This window comes from Erythrolamprus reginae, chromosome 2, assembly GCF_031021105.1.
Source record: "Erythrolamprus reginae isolate rEryReg1 chromosome 2, rEryReg1.hap1, whole genome shotgun sequence".
Lineage (NCBI taxonomy): Eukaryota > Metazoa > Chordata > Lepidosauria > Squamata > Dipsadidae > Erythrolamprus > Erythrolamprus reginae.
Genome location: NC_091951.1, coordinates 54,082,847 through 54,096,616, shown reverse-complemented (window position 1 = coordinate 54,096,616; position 13,770 = coordinate 54,082,847). Strand labels below are relative to the sequence as shown.

The following is a 13,770-nucleotide window of genomic DNA, read 5'->3' as shown; positions in this document are numbered from 1 at the left end:
GGAAAGTCAAGCCAAGAATGCTTGAGTCTGGGAACTCTGGAATTCTTCTGCAAGCTTTACTCTTTTAGGCCCTACTAGATGGACAGATTCAGCTTGGAGAATATGCACCTGCAGGCCCTGAGCCACAAATGGTTTTAAGTAGTGATGGGCGAACCGAACTCGCGCAATTCGGGTCTATACTGAATTTTGCGGTGTTCAGTATACCGAACACGAACCTGAAATTTTTTCAAACTTTGGGCAAAGTTCAGGGTCGTGTTTGGCGTTCGGAGCTTTGACATCACCGGCAGGTTGCTAAGGACGCCAAGGTGATCACTTCCTGGATTCCATGGAATCCAGGAAGTGATCACCTTGGCATCCTTAGCAACCTGCCGGTGACATCAAAGCTCCGCCTCCGGAATCTCTTTGTTGCAGGGATTCCCCGTTCGAGTTCAAGTTCGGGTTCGGCCGAATTTTGTGTAAAGTTCGTCTGAACTTGCTGAACCCGAACACCGTTGGGTTCGCCCATCACTAGTTTTAAGGATGAGAAATGGGATATTTACTTGACAAATGAAGTTGCCATACTTTTAAAAGGTGTGCCCATAATTACATTTGCTGCAATTCATGCTTCTGCAAAAGATTCCTGATGATGTTTTTCAGAGCTTGTAGAGCACATTATAACAATCCATTGTATTTATTTATTTATTTGAGTTGAAAGGGACCTTGTAGGTCATCTAGTCCAACCCCCTGCTCAAGCAGGAATCCTACACCACCCCAATCAGATGGTAGTCCAATCTCCTTTTGAATATGTCAAGTGTTGGGGCATTCACAACCTCCATTGGCAGGCCATTCCATTGGTTGATCACCCTCACCGTCAGGAAGTTTTTCCTTATTTCCAGGTTGAATCTCTCCTTGGTCAGCTTCCATCCCTTGCTCATGGTCTGGCCCTGTGGTGCCCTGGAAAATAGCGTGACCTCCTCTCTGTGGCAACCCCTCAAATATCTGTATACTGCTATCATGTCCCCTCTGGCCCTCCTTTTTGCTATACTATCCATGCCCAGTTCCAGCAACCTCTCTTTGTATGTCTTGGTTTCCAGTCCCTTTATTATTTAAGTTGCTCTTTACTGTACTTTCTCTAGAGTTTCAATGTCCCTTTTATTATTTATTCAATTTTTATGCCGCCCTTCTCCTTAGACTCAGGGCGGCTTACAACATGTTAGCAATAGCACTTTTTAACAGAGCCACCATATTGCCCTCACAATCCGGGTCCTCATTTTACCCACCTCGGAAGGATGGAAGGTTGAGTCAACCTTGAGCCGGTGATGAGATTTGAACCTCTGACCTTCAGATCTACAGTCAGCTTCAGTGGCCTGCAGTACAACACTCTACCTGCTGCACCACCCCGGCTCTTTTGTAGTGAGGTGATCATAATTGGATGCACTACTCCAGGTATGATCTGACTAGGGCATTATATAGTGGTATTAATACTTCCGTAATCTTGGACTGTAGACTGTATTCCTCTGTTGATGCAATATAAGATTGTGTTTGTTTTTTAGCCGCCACTGCACATTGCTAGCTCGTATTTAGTTGATCTCTCTCTCTCTCTCTCTCTCTCAATAATAATAATAATAATAATAATAATAATAATAATAATAATTTATTAGACTTGTATGCCGCCCCTCTCTGAAGACTCGGGGCAGCTAGTCCCCCTGCTTGGGGGTCCACTGCTTGGGGGGGTTGGACTAGATGATTCCCTAAGGTCCCTTTCAACTCTGTTAATCTCAGTAGGCTTAAAGATGACTCAGCCTTCCATCCTTCCAAGGTGGGTAAAATGAGGACCCAGATTGTTGGGGGCGATATGCTTACTGTCCGTAAACTGCTTAGGGCAGTGATGGCGAACCTTTTTTTCCTTGGGTGCCAAAAGAGTGCCCACACCCATAATTCAATGCCTGGGAAGGGCGAAAACCGCTTACCCCACCCCTCTGTAGGTTAAAAACAGCTTCTGGTGGGCCTAGTAGGCTTGTGTTTCACCTTCCCCAGGCTCAAAGGCTTCCCTGGAGGTGGGGGAGGGTAAAAATGCCCCCCATTCCTCCAGAGGCTCTCTGGAGGCTAGTGCTTCAGCCATCACTGTCTTAGGGTTTACACAGGCTGTAAAGCAATGTGAAGCAATATAGGTATAAGTTTAAATGCTAATGTGTTACTATTGTGGGTTCCCAGATGCGCTGTCTTTCCACCCCATCTGTGTGTCAGTCATCACTGCACTGACTTCCTTATCAATTTGGGGCTTTAGTAAAACGGGAGAACTATTATGGCTTCCATTATTTGTTCTAGCGCTCCGAATTAAAAAAGGCATCGATTCATTCGATCGTTTTTCCAACGCGCAATTATAGAAAGTGTAAGGTGTGTGTGGTTTAACCCATAGGAAAGCCCCGCTCCATGTTCCATCCTCGGGGAACGGTCCAGCCCGGTTGGGTTTAGGAGAGAGAAGAAGAAAAAGGGGGGGGGACCCAAACCGCGCTGAGATTGAGCCGCTGAGCGAAACGGCAAAAACCGAGCGCAACCCTAAAGCGCGGGCGGCGGCTTAATTAAAAGCCGGGAGGGAAAAGCGAAACGTTTTAAAAGGCGCTAGAGCGCATGAAGGCGGGAGGGAAGGAGGCGCGGGACCAGTCCCAGAGGGAGCCCAAGACACGTGAGGTCAGCGAGGCAGCGCGAAGCCATCCCGGGGGCCGAGGAGGGAGGGAACCAGCCGCCCAAGGCGAGTAGGAGAGCCAGCGCGCCTCTCTCGCTTTTGCACCGAGCTGCTAAAAAGACGCGCCGCGCGCTGGGTCCACTCCCGGGGGGCGAACCCGCCAGCTCGACGCTCGTTCTTCGCCGGCGGGGGCCGCCGCTGCCATGTTCAGCCGGAGCTCTCGGAAGCGCTTCTCCAGCCGATCGGTGAGGGACTCCACCCCCCTCCTTTCCCTCGCATACCCATTTCCCACCCCACCTGGGCGCTTGGTCTGGCGGGGAAACGCGGGGCAGCGGGGTTGGGATGCGCCGGGGTTCCCCTATTTTCCTCAGCCGCGGGTCCCCACTTGGCGGCATTTCGCCTCCCTTCTTTTTCAAACCTGAGCATTGTGTCTGGGCGCCTTCCGGGACGGGAGGCTGCGTCCCTCCTTCCCTTTCAGCTAAAGTCGTTAAGCGGGTTCGAAGTGTCCCCTCCATAAGCGAAGTCAAAAGCGGGCTTGACTCACGGCTGGCTTCCTTTGTGAGGAAAAAGAGTCGCGCGCCCGGGGTCTCATCCAGGGCGCCTTCCGAGCCCCCCCCCACCTTAGTGGGCTCTCGGCTTCTACCCCTTCTCGCCTTCCTCTCCAGAAGGCCAATTCTCTGCCTCCCTCTCCCCCCCCCCCTCAGTGAGCAGTTTCCTCAGTTTAACCTCTATGGAATCAATACATTGTTGCTGATGTTTTGTTTTATTTATTTTTATTATTTTTATTTTTATTTTATTTATTTTTACTTTATTTTATTATTTTATTGTATTATTTTATTTATATTTTATTTATTTATTTATTTATTACTTTATTTTATTTTTTATTTATTTCATGATATTTATATGTTACCCATCTCCAGAAGGACTCTTTATTAATATTTTCAAGAAATACTATTCATTCATTCATATTTATTTATTTATTTAATAAGTAAATAAATAAATAATTTAAAAAAAGAAATACGATGTATTCTTTTTTTTTTAAATATCCTAGGTTAGTCTAGCCTCCCCCCCCCCAAACTCCATTTGTCCAGGAGGCAGGTGTCATCCATCATCTGCTGGGGCTGGGCTGGTGGGTGGGTGGGTTCTTGCAAGGAGAGAACAGGCTGCTTTTTTCCTGTCTGGATGGAATTTATTTATTTATTCCCCCCCCCCCCTTCTTTTCTTCTCGGAGAAGTTGACTGCCTTGGGGGAGTTGAAAAGGGAACGGCCTTGTAACACCTGCGGAGAGCAGTGTCCCGGTTTCGCGCTTCATAAATGGAGGTAAGAAAGCTGGGACCATTGGTACACAGGCATGCCAAGCCACCTCTCCCCCCCCCCCCCCCGCGACCCTTTCCAGAGTTGTGAAAACAAAGGAGGGCACACCCACTCTCTGAAAAGAATAAGCTAGGAAGGAATGGGCTTGTGTGCTGTAAACACACCGGTTGTACCAAGGAGGTTCTTGGTTGGGTTGTTTATTTTTTGCATGTCGGGTTACTCAACCTTTCGGAAATCACAGATGCGATGCTCGGGGATTGTCTCTTTTGTTTTTAAACAAACTTTGTGTGACATTTGGCTTCATTTGTATGGAAGGCCTGCATAGGCAACCTGTGGATCTTCCTATTATTTGCCTCTTACTTTTTACTGTTCTGAGATCTGAGGTTTATCGGTGACTTCCTCTAACAGAAGATCGTTGGAAACTTGAATAAGGTGTGCCTGGAGACCTTTTTGCTTTAATTTCCTAAAAGTCCACTCTTGCTCTCCTGCCCTCACCCTGCTTGGATCAGCTTCTGGCTGATCCTCTTGGGTGTCTTCTCCAAATCAAAGGAAATTGATTAATTCTGATTGATTGATTGATTGATTGATTGATTGGATTTATATGCCACCCCTCTCTGAGGACTCAAACAAAATTTCCTTCTGTTTGTGGAGGCTTCTCTAGATTCGTCAATGAAGCAGGTTTTTTTCCTTCCATGTTTTGCAATATTGGGCAGATAAGTACAAAATTGCCTAACCACCCCCATCCCACCCCTACACAACTTAGTTCATATTCAGTCTGATGAATCAGGATTTTGAAAGAGAAAAAAATAGAGAAACTAATCAAGGAGAGAAGCAACCTAGAAATAAGGAGAAGTTTCCTGACAAAACAATTAATCAGTGGAAAAAGGGTTTTCTTCCAGAGGTTGTGGTGTATGCCTCAACAGTGGAGATCAGACAACCATTTGTCTGAAATAGTATAAGGTCTCCTGCCTGAACAGGGGGTTGGACTAGAGGACCTCCAAGGTTCTTTCTGACTCTTTTATTCTTGGGTGGATTTTATTATGCGATAGCTAAATAGTCTGTCATCTGTCTATAGGAAATATTTGGCTTATTCTATTCCTGATAAGGAACTGTTTGACTGTCAAAAATGCTGAACAACCACTTCTTTTCTTGAGAAATTTGAAGAAACTGGTGCCTCCATATAATTTGGACACATTTAGAAGGGCCATTTCTGCCCAGCGTTAACTTTCAGACCTTCACTTTCACAAGCCTAGCTATTCCTTAGAAAGCCAGAAAACATGAAGGTTGCAAATGTGCAAATGTCCCAAATCTCCGGGGATCCATCTGGGTTTGCAACTTTCTCTAGAATACATTTTATTTGGAAGCAAGATTTGTCACTGGGTGGTTTGTGAAATATTTATCGGGTTTTGCCCTTTGCAATAGTCAAACACGATCATTCCACCTGCCTTTTGACATTAAATTTGAAACCATTCAGCATTAAGGCTATTGTTTGCAAATACAATAGGATTTCCGAATGAGTGCTGGTTAGATTTCACCCCAGAGATGAATATACTCCTGCCACTGAAAAGTCACACTTCACATTGTTTTTGTCCAATTTGAATCTATTCTTTTGAATGGGTCGACATGTTAGGAAGGTGCCTGGAGTTAGAGCTAGCAACTTTTGTTTTTCATGCCTTTGATGGGGTACTATAATAAGCCACTGAACCTATAAATTAAGTAGGATATTTGAAATGGTCCCATCCTGTTTAAGATTAGGATTATTAGATCCTCTAAGAGTGTGATGGTAAACCTATGGCACACGTGCCACAGGGGGCATGTGGAGCCATATTGGAGGGTGCACGAGGCATTGCCCTATGTTAGTTCCAGTGTGCATGTATGCACTAGCAACTGATTTTTGGCCTTGGGAAGGCCGTTTCGCCCTCCTATGTTACCTCACCAGGTGAGTCTTCTTTAATTCTTAGAGAAAGTTTTGAATAGGTGTTTAAAGATTTTTTTAAAAAATACTTTGGAATAAACAGCAACACTCATTGTGGCAGAAAGAGCCCACTGACACCAAATTGGGGGAGAAATTGCCAACATGCCAGAAGATAGATTCAAGATTCAGAAATATCTTGACAGACTTGAGCATTGGGCCCTATCCAGCAAGGTCCTGCACTTAGACGCGAAAAACCAACTGCACAGGTACAGGATAGGCAGTACCTGGGTCAACAGTACTGTCTATGAGAGAGATATAGGTGTCCTAATTGTCCACCCTTAAGTATGAGTCAACAGTGTGCTGCAGTGGGTCTCGGACAACTTGCCGCAATCAACTTGCTATGGACATCTCCTTGCTATGGGGCAATCCATACAAGATAACTCAATGTGATATATGTTTTACCTGCCACTGTTTCTTCTCCAATGTCAAAAAAACTGTGGTGGATAATATTATCCCACATGGAGGAGTTTTCCTATGGTGAGTTCCCCACGTTGAGTTGCTCTGTGGCAAACTGGCCACAGCAAGTTGGCCACAATGAGATGGTAGTGGTGATGACTTGGCCACAGAAAGTTGGCCAAAATGAGATAGCGATGGTGAGTTGGCCATGGCAAAATGGCTACAGGAAGGTGGCCACAGTGAATTGGTCACAGTGAGATGGTGGTGGTGAGTTGGCCACAGCAAGATGGCCACAGTGAGTTGGCCACAATGAGATGGCAGTGGTGAGTAAGTCACAGCAAAATGGCCACAGTGAGTTGGCCACAATGAGATGGCGGTGGTGACTTGCCTGTAGCAAGATGGCCACAGGAAAATGGCCACAGCGAGTTAGACACAGTGAGTTGTTCCATTCTGGCTGCAACTGCCCCAGAAGCCAAAACAGCCCTAGGCTGCATCAACAGAAGTATACCATCAAGATCCCTAGTTATATTCTACACTGCATACTGTGTCTAGTCATTATGAAAGAAAAAAAAAGATGCTGAGGCCCTTGAAAGAGTGCAGAGGAAAGCAACAAAAATGATAAGGGGTCTAGGGGCTAAATTATATGATGATTAGAGCTAAGGAAACTAGGTTTGTTTGGCCTGATTAAAAGAAGGCTTGGGGGGGAGGGGGATTGATATGATTGCAGTCTTCCAATACCTGAATGGCTGTAACAGGGAAGAGGGCATTGATTTATTCTCCATAGCAACTGAGGACAGGCCTAGAAGCAATGGAGAGAGATCCTATCTGGAAAAGAGGAATTTCTTGACAGTGAGAACAATTAATCAATGGAATGGCTTGCCTCCTGGAAATCGTAGGTACCCCATCACTGGAGGTTTTCAAGTAATTTGTCTGGAATGGTATAAGGATTTTTGACTTGGGCAGGGGGTTAGACTACAAGACCTCCAATGGTTCTGTGATTCTACTGTGGATCCTGTCAATCATGGAATTTAGGCTGGCAAGTCTAGGAGGAAAACCTTTTCTGCTGTGGCCCCACCCTTTGGAATATCTTGCTGCCAGAGGTGAAATCCATCCCCATCTTTCTGGCCTTCAGGAAGGGCCTTAAAACTTGGTTCTGCCAATTGGCGGAGGTCCCGACTGAGCTGCTTTGAGCTGTGAATGATTGATGCAATGTCAGAGAGTTGTTTTTTTTTAAAAAAAAAAATCTGTATTTAATCCTTGTAATTATAATTGTTGACTTGTTTTTATATTTCTATTTTTATTACATTGTACGATGCCCAAACTTGCTTTAAATATGTCAGTGAAATGGGCGGCCTAGAAATTTAATAAATAAGTGAACGAGGGAAATTCTACCTAATTGCATTTAAAAATAAAGTTCAACTTTAATTGCATTCAAATTATATTACATTATAATTATTGTTTTTCCTTACCCTTCTCCATTCCTTTTCAAGAACCTACCTATTTATTACAACATGGTTCTCACATACTCTTGGACAAGAGAAGGTTATACATCACAATCAATGGAGGATTCTTGTTTGGTCAAGCCTCACCTAAGCTAAAAGGTCTTTGAAGCTCTGCTTTGGTCTTCCCACTTCCTGACTTAATTGTCATTTTTGCCTACAGCTCTGCCTTAACTTCCAGCCAGTGTTTTCTCTCAAATACCTTCATATTTCTGTGCACAGGCATGTCTTTGCCTTCATTTTTATTAGAATGGGAATCTCCTGCAGCCTTCTGCCACATTCCTCCCTTTCTTTGTGATTCAACATGGATTGTGTGGGTGCATTGGCAGTCGATGTAAAAACTTCTGTTCACTTCAGGCTACAATTCCTACTTATCGTATTTATCAGTTTTTCAGCACTACTGAACTATTGTAATTGCGCTACTGGGTGAGACTTTGGGTCTAATGTTTTTCTTACTCCCTTTTCCCGTACATAACATTCCTTCTGTGCAGATCAAAATGCAGGCTAGAACACCTTTTTTGCAGAGGTGGGAAATAATGAAATAAATAATCAGAATAACTTTTCCAAACAAGCTCTGTCTGTCAAAAATTATTAAACAATTCTTTTTGTGAGAAGGTAAATACAATTTAACTATCTCAGGGTACTTTATACCAGGGGTCCCCAAACTTTTTACACAGGGGGCCAGTTCACTTTCCCTCTGACTGTTGGAGGGCCGGATTATAAAAAAACCCTATGAACAGATTCCTATGCACTGCACATACCTTATTTTTTTTCTCTCACTCACTCTCTTTCTTTCTCTCTCCCTCTCTTGCTTTCTTTCTCTCTCTCTCTCTCTTGCTCTCTCTCTCTTGCTTTCTTTCTGTCTCTTGCTCTCTCTGTCTCTTTCTCACTCTTTCTTGCTATCTCTCTTCCCCCCTCCCTCTCTCTCTCCCTCTCTTTCTCCCCCTTCCTTCCCTCCATCCTTCCTTCCTCTCCTCTTTCCCTCACTCTTTTCCCCTTCTCTTTCCCTTTTCTTTCTTTCTCTCCACTTCTCTCTCTCTTTTCCCTCTTTCACCCTCCCTCTTCTCTCCCCGCGGAGGACTCACCTGACAAGCCTCCACCCTCCAACCCCGGACTCCCATTCAATCCCCATTCAGAAAACAGGAGCTAGCAACTCAAAGAGGAGGCGGCGGGTGTGTGCGTGTATGTGTGTGTGTTGTGCCCAGCTCGGCTTTCGGCAAGCCTTACTTTACCTCGGGTGAGATGAGATTGAGGGGGACGTTCTCACTGCTTTTCCAGTGCGGCCTTGGAAAAGACCCGCGGGCCAGATAAATGGCCTCAGCGGGCCGCATGTGGCCCGCGGGCCGTAGTTTGGGGACCGCTGCTTTATACAGTGGTACCTCTACCTATGAATGCCTCTCCTTACGAACGTAAGTAGGATAAGAACCGGGTGTTGTTTTTTTGCCTCCTCTCAAGAACCATTTTTTACTTACAAACCCGAGCTTCCGAAACTGTAACCGGAAAAGGCAGGGAGAAGCCTCCATGGGGCCTCTCTAGAATTCTCCTGGGAGGAAACAGGGCCGGAAAAGGCGGGGAGAAGCCTCTGTGGGGCCTCTCTAGAAATTTCCTGGGAGCAAACACGGCCTCACTCTCCCTGTGGTTTCCCCAATCGCACACATTATTTGCTTTTACATTGATTCCTATGCGAAAAATTGCTTCTTATAAACTTTTCTACTTAAGAATCTGGTCACGGAACAAATTAAGTTTGTGAGTAGAGGTACGACTGTATTTTAAAGAGTATTATTTTAGTGGTGAATAGATATCATCGGGTCTTTAGAAAGCATCGTAATATAGAAGCATTATTTACATTATGGTCAAGTTTCCTGATTTGGGTTTTCATTTTAAGTAATCATCCTCTTCAATTTTTTCCCCCAAAAAATTGACTGGTAGTAGCAATGTGTATGAACTACCACATCTAAGTAGTTATCAAACTAGGTTGGGAAGGGTTTGAAAAATTGTTGTAACAAAATACCACAATACCATTCAAATGCCGTATTTAGAACAGCTGGCAACAACTGGATGTTTCAAGAATGGGGCCAAACCAGAATGCTTCGCCTTTTGAGCTTGAAAAAGGCTACTTTGAATTCTGAACATCTTCAGCTAAGAATTTTTGCTCTCTAAGGAAAATAATTGAAGCTCAGGGTTAAAATGAGGGGTTCTTTGGTGTTCTTTGAGCTTGGTTGATTTCTCAGAGGTTTCATTTATTATTTATTTATTTATTGGACTTCTGTGCCTCACTTCTCCGAAGACTCAAGGTGGCTCACAACAAGATAAATACACAGTACAAAAATAAGCATATCAGAAATCCAAAACCTAAAATGAATCTAAAACCCTAATACTTAAAAAACACTCATCCACATTCATCTTATCATAATATATATTCACATCATTGGCCAGAGTAAGATGTTAACACTCAATGGCCCCAAGCCTGCTGGCAGAGATGAATTTTTAAAACCTTGCAGAAGTCCAAGAGGGTGGGGGCGGTACAAATCTGTGGAGGGAGTTGATTCCAAAGGGCTGGGGCTGCCACAGAGAAGGCTCTTTCCTTAGGCCCCGCCAGATGGCATTGCCTAGCTGACGGGACCTGGAGAAGGGCAACTCTGTGGGACCTGACCAGACGCTGTGATACATGAGGCGGAAGATGGTGTCGTAGATAATCTGGTCCTAAGCCATGAAAATCCTAAACCATTACCCAAACAAGGTAACCTCATCAGTGCTTATCTAGCAACACAGGTCCTGATGATGTTACCTAGTTTGGGTAATGAAACCTCTCTGAGAAATCAGCCAAGCTTAAGGACCCCTTATGTTGCACATTAAGACACAAAGCAATTCCCAAGCAGGACTTGCTTACTTGAGTATGTGGGAATTGGAGCCATGGCTGTAGCCCATCACAGATAATTTTTATGCCCTTGAACTTTCATCCCTTTGGAGTACGTTGAGGAAGAAAGCATAGAGCAGAAGTCTTCAAACTTAAACTTTTTAAGACTTGTGGACTTTAACTCCCAGAATTCTCCCAGCATAGTTGGCTGGAGAATTCACCCAGCATAGCTCGTTGGAGAATTCTGGGAGTTGAAGTCCAAACGTCTTAAAATTGCCAAATTTGAGAACCCCTGGCACAGAGAATGATGCTTCCTGTGACTTGGTTAAGGAGCTAAGTTTGGCAGTACCTAACTGAGCACCGAGAAGTTTTCTAGGCAGTGGGAAGGGTGAAGGGAACATGGTATCCCAATGTACAAAGACCGAAGATCAAAGTCTGAATCCCCGCAATGAATAAAGTTGTTGGGGGGATTTTTACAGTGTCTTCATTTTGGAGTCACAGTGTATCTTTATGTGTGGAAACAGATGTGTCTTTGTGGGAGACAGACAGCCCAGGAAAGATGAATGGGGAGCTGTACTGTAGAATGCAGGAGGAACAGTGGAGACATGTGATCAGGAAGCCGTGAATGAGTGAAGTTACTCCATAGACACAAGTACCGTATACCATATCTTTTGAGTTGCTCATCACTGCCAAGCAGCTTCCTGGCTTATGTTCCTCAGATGTGGGCAAGTAGGGTCTGGGTGGGTGGGTGTTGCTATTTTTGACAAAAGCTGCAAACTTTCTATTAATATGCCTGACAGAAATAGAAAATAGAACAAAATAAAAGAAGGTTTCAGGGGAATGAACAGCTTCAGAGAACAAGGCTAGATCAGTTAACCACTGGGGTTCCTACGCTTGATTTTCACTCAGTCTTTTATCTGTACGGTTTTGCTGTTAAATGTAAATTGGGCTTGGGGCTTCAGAGATGGAAATTTATGGGATACCTTGGGGAGATTAGAGTTTCTAAGCCCACAGTACATGCAAGAAGCAAATCATCCCACTTGCTTATGCAAGCGTTTTGCATTTATTATCATCATGTAGAACGTTACATTTTCTGATTAGCTGTGATTTCTATGTAGGAATGAGCCGGGGAACCCTGATATATCGACCTGGTAAAAATTTGCTTTCAGTAAAACATTAAAGAGGCTATTTCAAAGTCAACTCTGAAAATTGGAGTCTGCTTTGATTGGACCCTTTTGCTGTTTTCAAAATAAAGCTAAAAGTTCCCCTCATATATCCTGACTCTAGGGGGCAGTGCTCATCTCTGTTTCAAAGCCGAAGAGCTAGGACTGTCCAAAGATTTCTCTGTGGTCATGTGGCCAGCATGACTAAACACCAAAGGCGCATGGTAAACTGTTACCTTCCCACCAAAGGTCGTTCCTATTTTTCTACTTGCATTTTTTTTACATGCTTTCGAACTGCTAGGTTGGCAGAAGTAAAAAGAACTGCTCTTTTTACTGCTTTTATATATACATGTACTGTACATATACATATATATATTATTATTTATTAGATTTGTATGCTGCCCCGCTCCGTAGACTCGGGGCGGCTCACAACAGCAATAAAACAATTCATGACAAATCTAATAATTTAAAAACATTTAAAAAACCCGTTATTAAGCAGACATACACACAGACATACCATACATAAATTGTATAGGCCCGTGGGAGATATCTCAATTTCCCCATGCCTGGCGGCAAAGGTGGGTTTTAAGGAGTTTATGAAAGGCAAGGAGGGTGGGGGCAGTTCTAATCTCCGGGGGGAGCTGGTTCCAGAGAGTCGGGGCCGCCACAGAGAAGGCTATTCCCATGGGACCCACCAAATGACATTGTTTAATTGACGGGACCCGGAGAAGGCCAACTTTGTGGGACCTAATCAGTCGCTGAGATTCGTGCGGCAGAAGGCGGTCCCAGAGATATTCTGGTCCGGTGCCATATATATATATATATATATATATATATATATATATATATATATATATATATATATATATATCCCTTTTAAAGAGCAGAATATATATATATTCTCTTCAGAGGAGATACATTGAAAGCATAATTTCCTTCACTTCCTTTTTTTGAATAGAGCTATTAAGACTGTGTCCTTTGTGTAGGTTTATAACATGTATAGAAAACGCTCTATTCTTCCCTTAAATTGTTTTTTCAAATGTTCTGAAAGAACAGTTCAATTGGGGGAAATGATCTAGATCAAAATTGATGGGAGAACAATCACGTATAATCCCATGTTATAATCAAGTTGGACAGTACCAGTAGCAGAAAGAATGTCATCTTTTGATCTCCCTTCCATTACTGTTTTCTCTTGCTATTGGTCTCAGAAAAATGCATCCAGAGTAGCCTGTAAGAAATTGGAAAGGTAGCAAGGTAGGAGAGAGGGCTGAGGCAGGCCATAATTTACTATTAGGCCCTCAAACCAAGAAAGACACGTGATGATTCTTCCAAGGGGAAGACTTTATTGTTTCCATGCTTGTAGACAAAAACTTGCCAGACTAAGCACTCTACTATCTGCATGAGCCACAGTGGCACAGTGGTTAGAGTGCAGTACTGCAGGCTATATTTGCTGGTTGCTGGCTGCCTGCAATGTGGCAGTTCAAATCTTACCAGGCTCAAGGTTGACTCAGCTTTCCATCCTTCAGAGGTTGGTAAAATGAGAACCCAGATTGTTAGAGGCAATATGCTGACTCTGTTATAGAGGTCTGTAAAGCACTGTGAAGCAGTATATAAGTCTGGGTGCTATTGCAATCTTCCATATACTCAGAGAATTGTTAAGGAGGAGTTGTCTTCACCCTCTTTCTCGCACTTAATATCTGGATTGTGTGGTCTTTTACTCCTGCATCCCCTTCCTTCTGGGAATCTAGCATTCTTTATTCCCTCACATCTACTGATTGGAAGGGATCATATTGAAAGTTGCCACAGGTTTGCCTAATTACTGTGTATGTATGGTAAGAGTTTAGGACTGAAAGATAGAAAATAACAATAACATTTCATCATTTATAATTATTCATTAGATT

General features: G+C 43.7%; 1 protein-coding gene across 1 annotated transcript in view; it reads left to right on the top strand.

Annotated features, from left to right (window-relative positions):
* Positions 1–3,917: 3,917 nt before the first annotated feature.
* PRICKLE2 (prickle planar cell polarity protein 2) overlaps positions 3,918–13,770 on the top strand; it is a 497,544-nt gene continuing 487,691 nt past the window's right edge. Inside the window, exon 1 of the mRNA XM_070738161.1 lies at positions 3,918–3,985. The gene's annotated coding sequence lies outside the window, so the exon portion shown is untranslated. The remainder of the gene's footprint in view (positions 3,986–13,770) is intronic.